The sequence below is a fragment of the Lagenorhynchus albirostris genome, chromosome 12 (genome assembly GCF_949774975.1).
Source record: "Lagenorhynchus albirostris chromosome 12, mLagAlb1.1, whole genome shotgun sequence".
Taxonomy (NCBI): domain Eukaryota; kingdom Metazoa; phylum Chordata; class Mammalia; order Artiodactyla; family Delphinidae; genus Lagenorhynchus; species Lagenorhynchus albirostris.
In genome coordinates, this window is record NC_083106.1 from 43245975 (window position 1) to 43265387 (window position 19413).

Sequence of the window (19413 nt, forward strand, 5' to 3'; positions counted from 1 at the left end):
ATGAATGTGAGCAGACAAAATATTATGAGTAAGGCTAAATATTCTCTTTGTGTCAGCAGAAGGTGGGGACTGCGACAACAAAAGCAGGGTAAACATCTGCTAAGCCCATGTGTTCCCTGGGCTGACATCGGCAGGAGTGCAGGGCATGATCAGACAGGGGGCTGCAGGGACTAGAGACTGACATGCCTTCATTCAGAAAATAAAATTCCAGAATTAAAAGGCTGAACGAACACGTGTGCATTTTCCCCTTATTATTTGAAACTACTGTCTACTTTTTCATTTTGCATTTGGGATTTTGGTGTCATTCAGTAAGTCAGACATTTAAACCAAGCTCACATATTTTCTTAACTGCTTAACTTTCTTGAAAATCTTTTTTTTCAGTAGCAGCTTTGCTCACAGGTTAGCAAGAACGTCTTTCAAAGCAGGGACGTTAAAAAAAAAAGAAAGAAAGAAAGAAAATCCTCAGCCTGGTCTATGTCCCACATCTGGGATAAAGCAGGCATAAAATCCCCCAGAGGAAAGTCAGGGAATTCTTAAAATTCCTCAGAGGGGAAAGGTTATAGAAAGCAGACCAGAAAAAGACAGTTTTATGTAAATAATGAACAGTAGTTTTCAATTATTCAACGGAGAAACTGGTGGAGAAAAATCAACCTCTCCAGCTGAACACAAACTATTTTTCCAAGGAAAATCTGCCTCATCACATTCAGAAGAAAGAAAGCTAAGGATTTAACACACATTGGAGAATAATCCATATTGTCAACTTGGTCTGTCTCCAAGAGAAAGGCAACATGGCATCACTTGTAGATGCTGCCATGAACTCTAGTATTCTTTGTATTTCTGAACGTGCTTTAGACTATATATATATAAAACTCAGTGGCAGTGATTTTGTGAAGCAGTTTAGATGTACTTCAAGAGTAGAACCTGTAATGAATAAAAACAACTAATATAGCCATGCTAAATAAAATACACAAAATAGAAATAACTCTTGGACTCCACCCATATTGTGTCTAGCACCCAAATCTTCAAGGCAACTGGCTGCCTCCTTCAAGGCCAGAGAGCTGACCCAGAGTCTTCTGTGGTTACGTCTGAGGAGGGGTGTGGTCTCTGGCAACACAGAGACATGGCTGAGTCTGAAGTAATGCTCAGTCCCCACTGCCCCCACCCCGAGGTGTATTTTTTGCTCTTTTCAGAGAACAAGTGTGCTAATTTTTTTTTAAAGCCTGCATATATTAAATCCCCAAAGGTCTACAACTGGATGCAGCCATCAATGCAATTAGCACTGTTGTGGGGCGGGGGGTGTTGTAGGCAGCCAGACTGAGGATGGCTTGGAAGTTTCTCCTTTAACTGACCTCTACGTGCATAGAATAGAACTGAAGATCTTCTCTCAACTACTGGGTTTTTGTTTGTTTGTTTGCTTGTTTGTTTTCCTTGTTTAAAAGGCTTTTAACATAAAGCAAATAATTTTTTGCAACACTGCCCAAACTTTTCATTATCAAATTGTCTGAGGCTTCTTAACGATTATCATTTCACAACAATATCTCCATTTTCACCTTCTTTAAATGAACTGGCCTAACAGATGTACCATTAAAACAGAGCTTCACTCTCAACATATTTTTAAGTTTGTATTCAAACAGTATGAAGAAAACAGGATCAGGGAATTCAGCCATAAAAGTGAATGGATTACTGACACATGCTACATCATGGATGCAACTAAGTGAAAGAAGACACGAAAGGCCACATATTGTATGGTTCCATTTCTACGAAATGTCCAGCAGTGGCAAATCCATAGACACAGAAAATATTATACATTAGTGGTTGCCAGGGGTTTGGAAGAGAGGGAAATAGGGAATGACTGCTTAAAATGGGCGTAGGTTTCCTTTTGGGGTGATGAAAATGTTTTGCGTCAACTACTGGCTTTTAAATGTGTAGCTCAAGTTCTAGGTGGGTAAGGGGGTGGCGTGGGTTATGGATGGATGGGTTGGAAGCTATGTGGAAACTAGAAACTCCATCTCAGATTCTGCACACACATTCCCTAAAAGGGGCTAAAGCTGATTTGTTTTATTCTCTTTCTCCTGCCTTATGCATATCACCCTCCTATCCAGGTCTGGAGTCACTGAGATAGAGACGGCTGCTCCACAGTGACCCTCCCAATCCAGGACTGACTCAAGCTATGATCACAGCCACTTCTGCCACATTGCTTCCGGTTACATAGGACATGCCTGAGGGTATTTAAACAAGAAGCACTGTTCCTGAAGCACAGACCTCATTAAGATGTTGTTTTGGGAACCATGCCACCTCAATATGCCAACTGTTACCAAAGGTTCCCTAGTTATTGCTTCATATTCACGTGAGGGTGTCAGGGCAGCAAGGCCTGAGTTACCGCACATTTAAAACACTCTTGTTGGAATACGTGTGGGCCAGCGCAGAACCCACAGAAATTCTGCTGAACAATCATCTACGAAGAATGAGAAGAGAAGACCGTGGCACTCGCGGTGGCACAAATTGTGCAGCCTTCCTCATAGCATACACACAACAAGCCCAGCCTCCACTCTCTGTAAGTTATTAATGCCTTTGCTGAGCTACCTGAAGAGTTAACATCTCCTGTATTTGGCGGGTACCTGTACCACATTGGACTGTTTCAGCTGTTTATGCCACACCTCACAGAAGAGGGGACCACAGCTTCCTCTTTGCATCACAGGGATTAGCAGTGTGTGCCTGGCATATAAAAGGCAGCTCACAGATGCTGGCTGAACTTGTGGGCCTAGGAGCTGATAGAGTGGATCTCATTATTGAAATGAGCAAGGAGAAACCTTATTCCTCCTTATTTGAAGCCAAAGCAAGTTTAGAATTTTTGAGAAAAAGTTTCTGCCAGGAAACGAACAGAGAAAAACACTCACGAGGCCTAGAAACTTCTGTAGCCTAAAACATATTCACTAGGTTTTGTTTTTCTTTTTTAACATCTTTATTGGAATATAATTGCTTTACAACAGTGTGTTAGTTTTAGCTTTATAACAAAGTGAATCAGATATACATATACATATATTCCCACGTCCCCTCCCTCTTGCGTCTCCCTCCCACCCTCCCTATCCCACCCCTCTAGGTGGTCACAGAGCACCGAGCTGATCTCCCTGTGCTATGCGGCTGCTTTCCACTAGCTATTTATTTCATATTTGGTAGTATATATAAGTCCATGCCACTCCCTCACTGCGTCCCAGCTTATCCTTCCCCCTCCCTGTGTCCTCAAGTCCATTCTCTATGTCTGCGTCTTTATTCCTGTCCTGCCCCTAGGTTCCTCAGAACCATTTTTTTTTTTTTTTTTTAGATTCCATATAGATGTGTTAGCATAAGGTATTTGTTTTTCCCTTTCTGACTTACTTCACTCTATGACAGACTCTAGGTCTATCCACCTCACTACAAATAACTCAATTTTGTTTCTTTCTATGGCTGAGTAATATTCCATTGTGTATATGTGCCACCTCTTCTTTATCCATTCATCTGTCGATGGACACTTAGGTTACTTCCATGTCCTGGCTATTGTAAATAGAGCTGCAATGAACATTTTGGTACATGACTCCTTTTGAATTATGGTTTTCTCAGGGTATATGCCCAGTAGTGGGATTGCTGGGTCATAGGGTAGTTCTATTTTTAGTTTTTTAAGGAACCTCCATACTGTTCTCCATAGTGGCTGTATCAATTTACATTCCTACCAACAGTGCAAGAGGGTTCCCTTTTCTCCACACCCTCTCCAGCATTTACTGTTTGTAGATTTTTGGATGATGGCCATTCTGACTGGTGTGAGGTGACACCTCATTGTAGTTTTGATTTGCATTTCTCTAATGATTAGTGATGTTGAGCATCCTTTCATGTGTTTGTTGGCAATCTGTATATCTTCTTTGGAGAAATGTCTATTTAGGTCTTCTGCCCATTTCTGGATTGGGTTGTTTGTTTTTTTTTTGATATTGAGCTGCATGAGATGCTTATAAATTTTGGAGATTAATCCTGTCAGTTGCTTCATTTGCAAATATTTTCTCCCATTCTGAGGGCTGTCTTTTCGTCTTCTTTATGGTTTCCTTTGCTGTGCAAAAGCTTTTAAGTTTCATTAGATCCCATTTGTTTATTTTTGTTTTTATTTCCATTTCCCTAAATGGAGGAGGGTCAAAAGGATGTTGCTGTGATTTATGTCATAGAGTGTTCTGCCTATATTTTCCTCTAAGAGTTTTATAGTGTCTGGCCTTACATTTAGGTCTTTAATCCATTTTGAGTTTATTTTTGTATATGGTGTTAGGGGGTGTTCTAATTTCATTCTTTTACATGTACCTGTCCAGTTTTCCCAGCACCACTTATTGAAGAGGCTGTCTTTTCTCCATTGTATATTCTTGCCTCCTTTATCAAAAATAAGGTGACCATATGTGCATGGGCTTATCTCTGGGCTTTCTATCCTGTTCCATTGATCTATATTTCTGTTTTTGTGCCAGTACCATACTGTCTTGATTACTGTAGCTTTGTGCTATAGTCTGAAGCACAGGAGCCTGATTCCTCCAGCTCCGTTTTTCTTTCTCAAGATTGCTTTGGCTATTCAGGGTCTTTTGTGTTTCCATACAAATTGTAAATTTTTTGTTCTAGTTCTGTGAAAAATGCCACTGGTAGTTTCATAGAAATTGCATTGAATCTGTAGATTGCTTTGGGTAGTATAGTCATTTTCACAATGTGGATTCTTCCAACCCAAGAACATGGTATATCTCTCCATCTGTTTGTATCATCTTTAATTTCTTTCATCCGTGTCTTATAGTTTTCTGCATACAGGTCTTTTGCCTCCTTAGGTAGGTTTATTCCTAGGTATTTTATTCTTTTTGTTGCAATGGTAAACGGGAGTGTTTCCTTAATTTCTCTTTCGGATTTTTCATCATTTGTGTATAGGAACGCAAGAGATTTCTGTGCATTAATTAATTTGGTATCCTGCTACTTTACCAAATTCATTGATTAGCTGTAGTAGTTTTCTGGTAGCATCTTTAGGATTCTCTATGTATAGTATCACGTCATCTGCAAAGAGTGACAGCTTTACTTTTCTTTTCCGATTTGGATTCCTTTTATTTCTTTTTCTACTCTGACTGCTGTGGCTAAAACTTCCAAAACTATGTTGAAAAATAGTGGTGAGAGTGGACAACCTTGTCTTGTTCCTGATCTTAGTGGAAATGGTTTCAGTTTTTCACCGTTGAGAATTATGTTAGCTGTGGGTTTGTCATATATGGCTTTTATTATGTTGAGGTAAGTTCCCTCTATGCCTACTTTCTGGAGGATTTTTATCATAAATGGGCGTTGAATTTTGTTGAGAGTTTTTTCTGCATCTGTTGAGATGATCATATGGTTTTTCTCTTTCAATTTGTTAATATGGTTTATCACATTTATTGATTTGTGTATTATTCACTAGGTTTTCAAAAAACAAAAATGAAAGAGGTAAACAAATTAAACTTAAGTCTAAGGCAAACTTGCTTTGGCCTGATAACCCAAAGGGAGACCTAGTTCCCATCTGTCTAGGAAATTTCATCGAAAAGCCCCTATATCCAGGCTTTGGGTTTCCCCTTTAACCTTCTACCTCCGGCATTTGTATATCCTCTCTGTAAAGAGAAGAGCTAAAATTAGGTGGACAAAGCAACTGACAGAGGAAAAATCTCCAAAATATACAAGCAGCTCATGCAGCTCAATATCAAAAAAACAAACAACCCAATCAAAAAATGGGCAGAAGACCTAAATAGACATCTCTCCAAAGAAGACACACAGATGGCCAACAAACACATGAAAAGATGCTCAACATCACTAATCATTAGAGAAATGCAAATCAAAATCACAATGAGGTATCACCTCACACCAGTCAGAATGGCCATCATCAAAAAAATCTACAAACAATAAATGCTGGAGAGGGTGTGGAGAAAAGGGAACCCTCTTGCACTCTTGGTGGGAATGTAAAGTGATACAGCCGCTATGGAGAACAGTATGGAGGATCCTTAAAAAACTAAAAACAGAACTGCCATATGACCCAGCAATCCCACTACTGGGCATATACCCTGAGAAAACCATAATTCAAAAGGAGTCATGTACCCCAATGTTCACTGCAACACTATTTACAAGAGCCAGGACATGGAAGCAACCTAAATGTCCATCGACAGATGAATGGATAAAGAAGATGTACTATATACAATGGAATATTACTCAGCCATAAAAAGGAATGAAATTGGGTCATTTGTAGTGATGTGGATAAACCTAGAGTCTGTCACACAGAGTGAAGAAAGTCAGAAAGAGAAAAACAAATACTGTATATTAACGCATATATATGGAATCTAGAAAAATGGTACTGATGAACCTATTTGCAGGGCAGGAAAAAAGACACAGACGTAGAGAACGGATTTGCGGACACGGGGGGAAGGGGAGGGTGGGATGAATTGAGAGAGTAGCATTGACATATATACACAACTATGTGTAGTGGGAACCTGCTGTATAGCACAGGGAGCTCAGCTTGGTGCTCTGTGATGACCTAGAGGGGTGGGATGGTGGGTGGGGGGAGTCGGGGGGAATTGGGGGGAGAGTCGGGGGGATTGAGGGGGATGGGAGGGTGGCTCAAGAGGGAGGGGATATATGTATACGTATAGCCGATTCATTTTGTTGTACAGCAGAAACTAGCACAACATGGTAAAGCAAATATACTCCAATAAAAAAATTAGGTAGACAGGTTTTATGCTAATTTTATGTACTTATTTCAATGTACATTAGAAAAAACTATAACTATCACATCAAACCTGAGATTTCAACAGATAAATTTCCTGTTTAAAATACATTTAAGTTTAAAAATAATTTAAAAAGAAAAGTAAATGGATAGAGCAAAAACCGTTGAAGGTGGTGCCTGAATGACTAAAGTTTGGAAGATGCTGAAAATGGTGAGTGAAACAATGGCCATTAAAGGCTAATGAGTTTACCAAAATGACCAACCCTGACTCTGTGGCTCCCCCTACCACCACACACACACACACACACACACACACACACACACCCCTTGCACAAATTAAGTCTGTACTTTCAGATGTCTGCGGATGATCTCTCAAGCCATTCTCTCCCTAGTTCATTGTGCTGCAAACACGGCAGAGTGCTGCCACCTCCCTTAAAACTTTAAGCTGCCCTTGGCCCAGTTCAAGAGCATGGAACTCTCAATATGGCAAAATCGTGAGCTCCCCTCAGGAGCTGCCTAAGAGTACACAGTTTACCCATAATTCAATTCTCAGGATGGTTCTGAATGACCCTATTAAGGCCTCATTTCCCCTAACAGTCTTCCTCTTCTCTTCTCCACTAGTTTTTCTAATCCAGTTTTCCTTCTTATTTTTTGGTCTCACTCTACACAGCTTAGAGAGCAAAATATTCCTAAATTTTGACCTAATCAATGAATACAGTATAGTTGAGATAATTCAGATAGCAATTTAATCATTTCTCTGCTTGCATGCCCTACATATATCTGCAACAGCTCAACTGGCATTACGCTAAGGCCAAGCCAAATAATGCAAAAAGGACTTAACAAACTGACCGAATTCCAATTATCTTAAGTAGGTCCTCACAAAGCAACAATAAGCCTAAAGTTGTTTTGCTTTAATTCTGGTTCCAACAAGCCACTGCAGCTATTATGATTGCTGACACACAGAGAAATTTTGTGTGAAACGCTCTTCACGTATTTGATCTTTCCCTTTACAATAACTCAATGTGGTAAAGCAGTATTAAGAGTTAATCTAACAACATCTTAGTGTAAACTTCAGAGGCAGAAAAACAACCTCAATCTCCCAAACCATAAACCAAGGTTCTTTCCTTTAGCCAAATTGTTAACATTCAACAACATTAAAGGTTCCATTTTTGTCATCCTTACACAAAGAAAGCACAGAAAGAGTATGCTGAGAAGGATCAAGAACTGAAAGCTATACGAGTACATCGAGTTTCAAAAATGAAATGGGTTTCCAAACAGTCTGGGCGATTTATAAATGAAACATACAGTAGTACAAAAGTTCTTTCAATTCCTCTGGCTTTAGAAATATACAAAGTATAAGGATAGAAGAAATCACCCTATAGAAAGTAAACCATGTCCCAAATTAAGATGGATTAAAAAACCCCTTATGATATGCGCCAAGTCTAAGGAGCATAGCATTATGATTAACATTATGGGCGTGGAGTTGGGCAGGCATGAGTATAAGTCCCAGCTCTGCTGTCTACTAGTTTTGATCAACTGAGTCCTGCTCTCGGAACCCCCATTCTCTCATCCGTAAAATGGTCCCAACTTCCTGAGGCAAAATAAATATTATGTGATGCACTTAGCATAGAACCTGACATGAAGAGCTTCATAAATATTTGTCATTTTTAATAAAAGGGAAGAAGTTTCAGACATGCAAGATGATACTAACCTACCCGTAAAACATTTTATTTGAAAGAAACTAAATATTATAGTAAAAGAATAAGAACTAAAGATATCCACTGACTAGGGCAAGGTCATGCCACGTGTTAGAGACTTAGCTGAAACTAGAACACAAGGCTCCTGACTCTTTAAGGCATCATTCACAGTAAGCTCCACACTCACTGGACAGGAAAGCATACGACCCTTGAAATTTTTCAAGAATTTGTTGGGGGTTTTGCCCCCAAAGAAAAGCATAAACATTAAATAAACTATTATCTGAATTTGATTGCTTTCCAAGGCCAGTTATTTATTCTTGGTGTACAAAAGGTGACTGCTGCTCACTGTATTCTTTGGAAAGAAAGGCCCAGTGATACAGTAAGTGCTGGGAAAAACAATCTCTGGCTGGGGAGCTGTTTCCTAGGAACAAGTTGACATTATGGAAGGAGTACATGAGTACTTAGAGGACATCTGCTGCCACTGCCAGAGATGATGATTTAAACTCGGTCCAGGCTCTGGTCTTGGGTCAGTCTATGTCATCAGCATCTCAGCTGATCACCCTAGGAGATGCTATCTGATGTTAATGAAACGAAAACCCTCCTCCCTCCACATATATAAAACCAGAATGTCAGTGTACTCATTTATGAGAAATACAACTATCAAGCAGATTAGGAAATATTTTCTGGCTTCATCAGAAAAATACAAAGGAAGTAAAATTATTTGACAATTGCCTGGTGTACAAGGAATCAGAACAAAGGCAGTGGGAAGGGCCCTGGGCCTGGAGCAACTCAACGAGTAGAGATCACCACCATAGCTGCCCTTGAAAGGAGTCTGTGTTGTCAGCATGTCACAAATGCCCCTGGGACATCATTAAAAATCAATGTCTAGGGGCTTCCCTGGTGGCGCAGCGGTTGAGAGTCCGCTTGCTGATGCAGGGGACACGGGTTCGTGCCCCGGTCCGGGAAGATCCCACATGCCGCGGAGTGGCTGGGCCCGTGAGCCATGGCCGCTGAGCCTGCGTGTCCGGAGCCTGTGCTCCACAATGAGAGAGGCCACAACAGTGAGAGGCCCGTGTACCACAAAAAAAAAAAAAAAAAAAAAAAAAAATTGAATTGTAGTGAATATTTAGGAAAGAAGAGCAAAATGTATGCCCCCCACAGCTCCTGCCACCACCTCCACCAAGCCCAGCCCAACACCAGCTGTTATGGTTTGCCCAACCCAATGGATAGGCCCAGTAGTTAATAATATGACTAGGACAGCTAACCCTTCCACACTGGATCTGGATGTGCCCTTATCCATGAAGGGCTGAAACAGCCCAGCAGACCAGACAACTGAACACCCCTGACACCGTACCCTCTGCCCTGGAAAATGTGCAGACCCTGCAGGAGTTAGCAACTACAACTCCTCCCTCGTCATGCTTCCAGTAAAACCCAAGTTCCCTCCCTCTATAGGCCTCCAATCAGGGTTTAGGCAAAGCAATGGCCTAAGAGCACTAGTACATCCCAGCAGAGCTACTTATTTCCTTCTCTGATCTATTTTAGGACTTAACTCTCAAAGAAATCTAATTCCAAGTATTTGAGAAACATCTTGTCATGGTCTCACACATACTACTTCCCTGTTTCCATATATTTTAAGTAACGGAATATACATGTGTTTAAAGTTCTCCTCACTTTTCTATTTCAATTTTATTAAAGGTATCATTAGCATAATTTTAGTTATTTTTCCTCAGTATCAAAATAAAGCCTTATATGTCCTTGGTAAATTTTTGTAGTGAAATAAATCTAACATTATTCTTAAATATGTCAAATGTTAAGAAACCATATGGTTTTGGTACTATGCGATCATTCCCTACAATTATACTCCCTGACGTGTAAAGCCTATGGACTCTGCCAAAAAAGAAAATTTTAAAAACCAAGGGTTCTTAATCAAAATGAAAGTTCTTTTTACTGAAGGCTTATTGTTTCCTTATTGTTTAAGGGTGAAACGAAATACATCTCCCCCAAAAAAGTCATTTCCAAACAAAAGTCCACAATATGAAATTATAACATATGGAAGCCCAAAGAATTTATACACACTACTGAGGGAGTAATTATAACCCTGAACCCACATAGCAAAACCACACTGTGTATAATAATGATGTTCACCACCTTTACACTCAACACTGGAGAACTTTAGGTTAAGTTTGTAAGTTAAGTGCAGCTCTGTGTAGTCAAAGAACATTTCTACATTGTCCCCAGGAAAGTTGTGAAGATACCACATTTTCTCATAATATAATCTGAAGCTCACTTTTTTCCTACACCAACAATGATAACAGTATAACTTCTTTATATGAGAATAATTCATCTAAATTATGTTTTAAATGGTCAGAGATATTTTCTGGTATCAAGTCTGAAGGCTCCATCTCCCACACACCAGACACTATCAATACTTGAATGAATAACTTGGTGGCTATCAAACTGAAGGCATAATTTAGGAGGAGAGTTTTGCCTGGTGCTCATTCCTACAAAACTAAAAATCATTAAGATCCAGCTTTTGAGAGAGTGGTTGCCCTACAGAAAGCAGAGAGGAAGTAAAATCTGTATCATTTTCATGGAGGCAGAGAGAGCAGGGTAGAGGTGGGGGCAAGGTCTACAAAGTCACTGATGAGACTAGTGGAGTACTGAATTTTGCCTGCAAAAAGGCTCAAAGACAAAATGAGATGGTTATACTTTATAAGACAAGCTATGAGTAAATTCTAGTTTATCTAGCAGTCTAACAATTGCGTATCTTCTGAATGGTACTTTTTGTTACAATTTTAATCAATTTTCTTAATGATGACATCGGACGATAATATCCTATTTTCTGAATTTTTTACTCTTATATTATTTTCAGGCTAATTTAATGAGTGTATTTCTTTTTTGGTATTCTGAATCTTTTAGAAAGCAGTAACTTACGCGTATTAAGTTTTCCACTGCATTGTTTTCCAGAATTGGAATATCAGTTCCCTATCGATATTGGGGGTAAGAGTTTCTTGCAAATATTAATTAACTCAGCTATGTATTGAGAAGCCATTAAATCCAGGAACTATATACTAGGCATGAGGATACAAAATGAAAATTCTTCCTTAGTCCAAAGCAATTTATTTAACTTATTGTACCTGGCCCCAAAAGACAGTTAGCAATCCTTTAATTTTTTTTTTTCCAAAATTTTTCTAAATAGTGAGTAATCAAAGATTTTTCTAGAAGAGTCTGAAAAATCAGCTCTGGCTTTCTCAGCAATCGCTTTAACCATGAAAACACTCTTTTCTGGCATTACTGACTAAAAATATAAAGCATGAAAAGATGAATAAAGATAATGAAGCCAAGAGCTAAATATAACCTTATACAGTTTCTATAACAGTTAAACTAAACCACGAAATGCCCATGAAAACTAAAGTAAAATTTTTCTTCCTGCCATAGATTCATGAGGGCAGACCAGTGAGGTAGTTAGGAGTGCTGGCTCGGGGGTCAGAGTGGCTTTTTTCACCACTGTATGGCTTTGGACAAGCTAACTCTCTAAACCTACTCCCTTACTTAAAATGAAGATAGAAAGGGTATTGGTCTCACAGACTGCTTGGGGGATTAAATGACACAACACCTATAAAGTACTTAACGCTTTCTGGTAAGTGTTCCCCCAAATGCTGGTTCTCATCATTCACCTCCGAACCTGATTAGCAATTGAGGGCACAAGCTGGAGCCAGACTTCCAGAGTTTGAAACCCAGCACCACCACATTCTTAGCTATGTTCCTGTTTCCTCCTCTGTAAAACGGATAAAATAATACCTGCCTCACAGGGTTTCTGTGATCTTAAATTAGCTTCAAGCATTAAAAGGGTGCTTGGGATTTTAGAAAGAGTTCAACAAATGCTAGTGGTTGTCATCACCTTGTCAACAAGAACACCAAAGTCGGTCCACATAAGAGGAAGTGTGCCATGACACTACGAGGAAGTGCTCACGAACTATCACTCACAGAAAGTTATTTTTAAAATAGGTACAATGCACCGGGTACTCAGAACCTTGCAGAATCTTCAAGAGCTTAAAAATATCAAATACTTTGACAGATATAAAGTATTTGATGCCGAGAAGTCGGTCCTTCTTCCTGCACAACTGCACATTTGTAACTTTCAGGCTACACATTCCATGTAACTGAACACATCTGAGGAGAAGTTTCCACATTAATACTATTTCTTCACCAACCAAATTTTATATACAGAGATAAAGCTTACTGATACACCATACTGATATATATGTGTTTACACAGTCAGAAAAATATACTAAACATAGAAACAACAGTCTTGGTAAAATTTAAAGATGAAAAATTACTTCTGAACTTAAAATTTTACATATCTTATGTTTGATTGAAACATATTTTCTACTTCCCATAAATGATATTATACATTAGTTTTCAGTTGGTTATGTAATTCTTTGAATTTGTGAATATAAGTGCCTTTAATTCCGTAACCAAATCTCCCCCTTTGATTCTGAGATATGTTGACTTCTTTTCTTACCAGTTGTGATGGTTAATTTTATGTGTCAACTTGACTGGCCAAAGAGTGCCCAGATATTTGGTTAAACATTATTTCCGGTTGTGTCTGTGAAAAGGTTTCCTGAAGAGGTTAGCGTTAAAAGCAGTAGCCTGAGTAAAGCAGATTGCTCTGATATGGGTGAGCCTCATTCAATCCATTGAGGGTCTGAATAGAACAAAAAGGCAGAGGAAGGGAGAGTTCCCCCCCTCCTTTCTCTGTCTCTCTCTCTCCCTCCCACCCCTCTCCTCCTTTCTCCCTCTCTCTTTGCCTGACTGATGAGCTGGGACGTCGTCTCCTCATCTCCTCATCTAAGACGTCGTCTCCTCATCTAGACGTCATCTAAGGACGTCTGCCCTTAGATTGGGACTTACACCACCAACTTTCCTGGGTTCCAGCTTGCAGACAGCAGATCGGCCTCCATAGTGCCATGAGTCAATTCCTCTGCCTCAACTTCAACTCCCAGGCTCCCTTCCTCTTTTCCACCTTTCCTGATCCCAATCAATACCACATAATTGCAGGTTAGTTCCTCTATTCTCCTAGCCCAGCATCTGCAAACTTATGTGGGATGTGTCATGACATCAATTATACATTTTCAGGCAAAGTACCACAAAACACGTTTTAACCTCTCATCTATAATCTACTCTGGGTCACTCATTTACAAATTTAGCTAAAACTATGTATACTTGGGGTATGTCCTTATATCATCCCCTCCAGCATCAGGTCCTGGAAATTTACCCTCTAATGATAATGACTCTAAGAAGCACTAATACCATGTTCAAAGCCCTACCAGGCTATGCCGGAAAGGGTTAACTCAAAACCTACACATTTCCAAGAAAGGCCTGTCTTCAGGACTGACCCTTGTCTGGCTCACGGGAGATGAGCTCTGAGCCCTTGCAATATTCTATGTGATAAGAGGTTTTATTTGCGTGCCTGAGGCCTTGGGTCATGTGGTACCAGTATGATCAGATAATTTATACTAACAATGTGATTCACGACAAACTCCTGTCTTTGCTCTGGGGGGCTAGAATCTGAATATCTGAAGTCATTCATATAGGCGCTGCATGTTTACACGACTGAACCCCAATAAAAGCCCTGGACACCAAGGCTCGGGTGAGCCTCCCTGGCTGGCAAAGCTTTGCACGTGTTGTCACATATTGTTGGTGGGAGTGGAACTTCATTAGTACAGGATACTGGAAGCCAGTGCCTGTTTCTCCCAGACTTAGGTCCATGCACCTTTCCCCTTTGCTGATTTCAATCTCTATCCGTTGGCTGTTTTAAACTATAACCTGATTTTAACAGCTTTTTGAGTCCTTCTAATGAATCACTGAGCCCAACAGTGGTCTTGGGGACTCCCTGACTTCCTTTTAGTTCAGTCATCTAAATTCCTGTTTGAATTCTGAGAGTCTCGTCATAACTCTTTGTCCCATTAGACAAGAAAATGTCATGATACTTTTCACCAAATCTTTTTCTTTACTCAACTTCTATTATTTTTCTAACTTCAACTCAGAAAAATGACTCTGTCCAAGGATGTTGCTGTTAAAGCAAAGGACACAGCAGGATACACTGGACTCAGAAACTGCTTAAAAGCTTTAGATATTGTCTAAAAATGAAATGCATGATGTTAGGCAAAAAGCTTAAAAGCCTTTCATTGGAAAGTAATTTGCTGGCATTAAACATACAATTCCAGTTCATTTGATTAAAATTAAACTTTCATTTATTGGATGGGTACATATGGAGTGATGCTTTTATCACAACACACAAGCTCTTTTTTCATTTCTCACTTATATTCAAGCATTCTTCCATTTTTTTAATCTTCAAATACTCACCAATGATAAATTTCACTTTCTTTATTGTTGCCTTTCACATTCTCAAACATTTTTATGTGTACTTTTGTTGACTCCATTTTTGTCTCAGATCATAGTTCTTTGGAATCAAAATCCCTGAGCACTTTCCAAATGTCCTCCTATGAATCATAATCAAAACTCAGAATACCACAGACTTGGTTTGTGAAACAATGATACAGAGATGTAATTAACCCAAAGATGCAGGCACTGCCTTCTCAGACTTCCCCATCTCAGTCTCAGTTACTGGCAACCAATCAGGCCCAAACTACCCCTCCTTCCCTTCCCGTCTCTGTCTCCATATTCAAACCATCAGCGAATTATGTTGGCTCCATTCTCAAAATACATCCGGAATCCAGCTACTTTTGCCACCACCATAACAGCCTAAGCCACATCATGTCTTGCCCAAATTACTGCAATAGCTTCCAAACTAGTCTCCCTGCCTTCACCCTCATCTCCAGTAGACATTCTCAACATGGGAACCAGAGCCATCATGTTCAACCATAACTCAGATTATGTCATCACTCTGTTTAAAACCCTCCAGTGTTTTACCATCTCATTCAGAGTCAGCACCAAAGTACTGACAATAGCTCTCAAGTCATTACATGGCCTGACTGTGTTATCTCTGCCTTCACATCCTACAGCTCTCCCCACTCTTTCCCCATTCTAGCCAGGTGGCCTCTTTGCTATTCTTATACACACGGGGTGCGCTCCCTCCTCAGCACCTGTGTGCTTGTTCTTTCTGCCTGGCATGCTTTCCCCAGACATCCACATAGCTCGCTCCCTCACCTCCTTTACGTATTTGCTCAACTGCCACTTTCTCAGTGAGGCTGGATGTGACCATCTTATTTAAGTTACATTCTTACCACGCACGACCACCACCATTCCCTAACCCCCTCCGGGGTTTTATTTTTCTTCATGGCACTTACAACCCTTTAATCTACCACACAACTTACTTATTTCTTTTGTGTGCCTGGCTCCCCCTTCCAGAATGTAAGCTCCGTGAGGGCACTTTGCTTTCTGCTATATTCCCAACATCTAAGAGTGCCCAGCACTTAAGAAACAGAGTATTTACTGAATAGATGAATTTCATGAATGTGTTAAGATGTAAACATTTAAATACTCAGAGATAACTATACACATAGTTAGATAGCTATATAACTACATAAAAAGAAGCAATAAAAATCTTTTGTGGGGTTTCCCTGGTGGCGCAGTGGTTGAGAGTCCGCCTGCCAATGCAGGGGACATGGGTTCGTGCCCCGGTCCGGGAAGATCCCACATGCCGCAGAGCGGCTGGGCCCGTGAGCCATGGCCGCTGAGCCTGCGCGTCCGGAGCCTGTGCTCCGCAACGGGAGAGGCCACAGCAGTGAGAGGCCCGCGTACCGCAAAAAAAAAAAAAAAAGAAAAAATCTTTTGTGTACCAAGATAAACATTTTGGAGGTAAACTATACTACAATGCTTGAACCTTTGAAGGTTGCTGAGGGCGATTCTTATGGAGCTTACTGAGAGCTGCCCCCTGCCCTGTGCCCTCCCAACACTTGCTTAGGCACAAAGCTCCATGCCCACCCTCGGCTGTGGCTGGCTCCTGCACCCCCAAGCCTGCCATGCCCTTGTCAATGTGCCTGGCCTGCCTCTGACCGCAGTCCACTCCCTGAGCATCCCTTGCTGTTTCCTAGCATTCCATGAGTGGTTTTCATGGGTTTTCTCAGGGTCTTTCCTAAATGCCACCTCAAAACTTTCAGCCCCTCTTGCACAGGATTAGACATCCCGTCCCTCCCCTCTCTCCTCAAGCCCAGACTGGCCAGGCCTCCCTTTCTGCGGGATAACTATTTCGGTGCCAAGACTTTTACTGAGGTTCTTCTGTTTTCAAATTTAAAGTGATTCCCTTCAAGTCCCCACTTTCAACCACATTCCCAAAGATTATCATCATTATTTAACGGTTTGGTTTAAGCGCTTTATTAGTGCTACTATTTGGAAATTTTTAAAAAATCCTCTGTACTGCCAACGTTTCTTTTATGTAGAGATGTCAAAATAATAAGGATACTTTCCAATGAATTATTCTTCCTTTCACACCTACACTATTCCTATTATCTTGTGCTAAAAACTTCTTATGATGAGCTTTTATATATCTGTCTATAAAATGTTACTAGTTGAGAAACAATTTTTAAGGAAAAGCTTCACTAGACTGCTGGAGACCATGCATGCTGTGCAGAACAAGACAATAATTTCTGAACTGATGGTCACAGATCCACAGGCCAAAAAACATGCTCCTGCCAGAAACACCCCAATTCAGGGCCTGAAATGCCAGATATTTAATATTTGTGTCTGTGTGTATATTCAAGGTCATGAACGTTTAACTTGGTGTCTATATCTGCTCATGGCCAGATTTTACCTAGCTATTTCTTTTGGTCAAACCCGACCTGAGTTCTCTTCATCCATGGTGGAGAAAAGTCCTTTTCTACTAATCTTATGTCTTAGACTTTCTTCTCATGTCTTGTCCTAAATGAACATGGTGATGAGATGACCACCTGTCAGGTGATTCCTGAGTTAAATGGGGCAAGGGATGGTGCAGAGATCACTTGAGATGCTTTCAAATTAAAGATTTTGTGAAGCAACTTTGACTCTTTCAGTGATACATCCTCTGTTGTGCTCTCCCATGGAGACCGAATGCCGTTTTCCCCAAGCCATAAGCAAGATGGGAGCTAGCCTCTTCCATTCCTGGGGCCACCTTAGTTCTCTCAGTGACTCGCCAGGGGTGACTCTCCTGACACTTTCATCACTTGCAATCACTATCTGTCTCTGTACTCTTTTTAATCTTCACAGGTCATTTTTACTGTTTGGTGATATTTCTAACTCCCTCAGTGATTCGGGAACCTCAATCATATTTGTCCTTTCTACCTCGATCCCTGCTATAAACCTGGGAGGCATCAACTTCTATCTTACATCACTCAGATGCATATCTACCCACTTATTCATTTCCAGCTAACTTCTCAGTAAAATCTTTACTCTGATACTTTAGATTTTTGCCTCTTTCCAAAAGCATTCCATTCTTCCTTTATCACCTATACTTTGGGACGGTGACATATCATCCAGATTTACAGAGAAAACTGAAATTATCCAGTGCAAGTATGATGTCCCTAAACTTCTCTTCATGTCTTTATCTCTAATCCTAAATGGAAAGAAGTCACAGAAAGTCCATGTTGAAAAGAAAGAAGAGGGCTTCCCTGGTGGCACAGTGGTTGAGAGTCTGCCTGCCGATGCAGGGGACATGGGTTCGTGCCCCAGTCCGGGAAGATTCCACATGCCGCGGAGCGGCTGGGCCCGTGAGCCATGGCCGCTGAGCCTGCGCATCCGGAGCCTGTGCTCCGCAACGGGAGAGGCCACAACAGTGAGAGGCCCGCGTGCCGCAAAAAAAAAAAAAAAAAAAGATGTAACTTGAAATCTGTAATGGCTTGAATTGGGTCCTGCAAAAATTCATATGTTGGAGTTATAATACCCAATACACCAAAATGTGACCTTATTTGGAAACAGGGTCATTGTAGATATAATTAAGATATAATAATTATAAAGTTAAGATGAAATCTTACTGGAGTCGGATGGGCTCCTAATCTGACTGTTATCTTTATGAAAAGGGGAAATTTGGAGACAGAAACGCATACACAAGGAGAATGCCACGTCAAGATAAAGCTAGAGATCAGGGTGAAGCATCTACGAGCCAAGAAATACCAAAGATCGACAGAAACCACCAGAAGCTGGGAGAGAGGCATGGAACGGATTCTCCTTCATGGCCTTGGAAGGAACCAATCCTGCTGACAAGTTGCTTGTGGACTTCTAGCCTCCAGAACTGTGAGACAATAAATTTCTGTTGTGTAAGCCACCCAGTTTGAGGCACTTTGTTACAGCAGCCCTAACGAACTATACATAGTCCTAGCTCTACAGTTTTCTCATTTCTAAAGTAGGGATCACAATTCTCATTATATCTACACCAAAGGCTGCTAGAAACAATAAACACATATAGTGCTTACCAAGTCCTAGGAACTATGCTGAGTACTCCATATGGGTTAACTCATTTAATCTTCACCACAGTGCCATAATTTAGACACTAGTATCATCTCCTTTTCACAGCTGAGGAAACTGAGGCACCGACATAATAAGTAAGGTCACACAGAAAGTGAAGGAGCCAAGATATAAACCTAGGCAGTCTGCTAATATTATCCATGATATAACTATCTTTGTAAACCATAAAGTTCCTCCCAAATTAATCACCATCATCATATCATTTTCTTATTCAAGAGCCTCTATACACACAGCAAAATGAACAATTTTCTCCTCCAAGAGCTTCCACAGTCTAGTTCTGGCCCACCTTTTCAACATTATCATTCATTTCCTCCCTACACAAGCTCTCCCTTCACACTTATCTGTTCATCCTTGCTTGAGCACAACTCATATTTTTGTCCTTGATTCCCTCTGTTACTCTCTCTGGGGGTTCCCTCTACAGGCGCCACTTCAACTGCATACCCTTCTCAAAGAACACAGTGCTATCTATGAGGCTTTCCCTAGCAACTCCATCCATAAGTGGTCTCCCCTATGGCCCCATATATGCATTGCTCAATA

The 19413-nt window shown here is 40.6% G+C and overlaps 1 protein-coding gene across 5 annotated transcripts in view; it reads right to left on the minus strand.

Moving 5' to 3' along the window:
* Nucleotides 1–19413, minus strand: part of DSE (dermatan sulfate epimerase) — a 68407-nt gene that overhangs the window by 37398 nt on the left and 11596 nt on the right. For 2 of the 5 annotated variants that reach the window (XM_060168089.1, XM_060168088.1), the window contains exon 2: nucleotides 14785–14921. The exons of the other annotated variants lie outside the window; for them this stretch is intronic. The gene's annotated coding sequence lies outside the window, so the exon portion shown is untranslated. The remainder of the gene's footprint in view (nucleotides 1–14784; nucleotides 14922–19413) is intronic. 5 annotated transcript variants of the gene reach the window in all.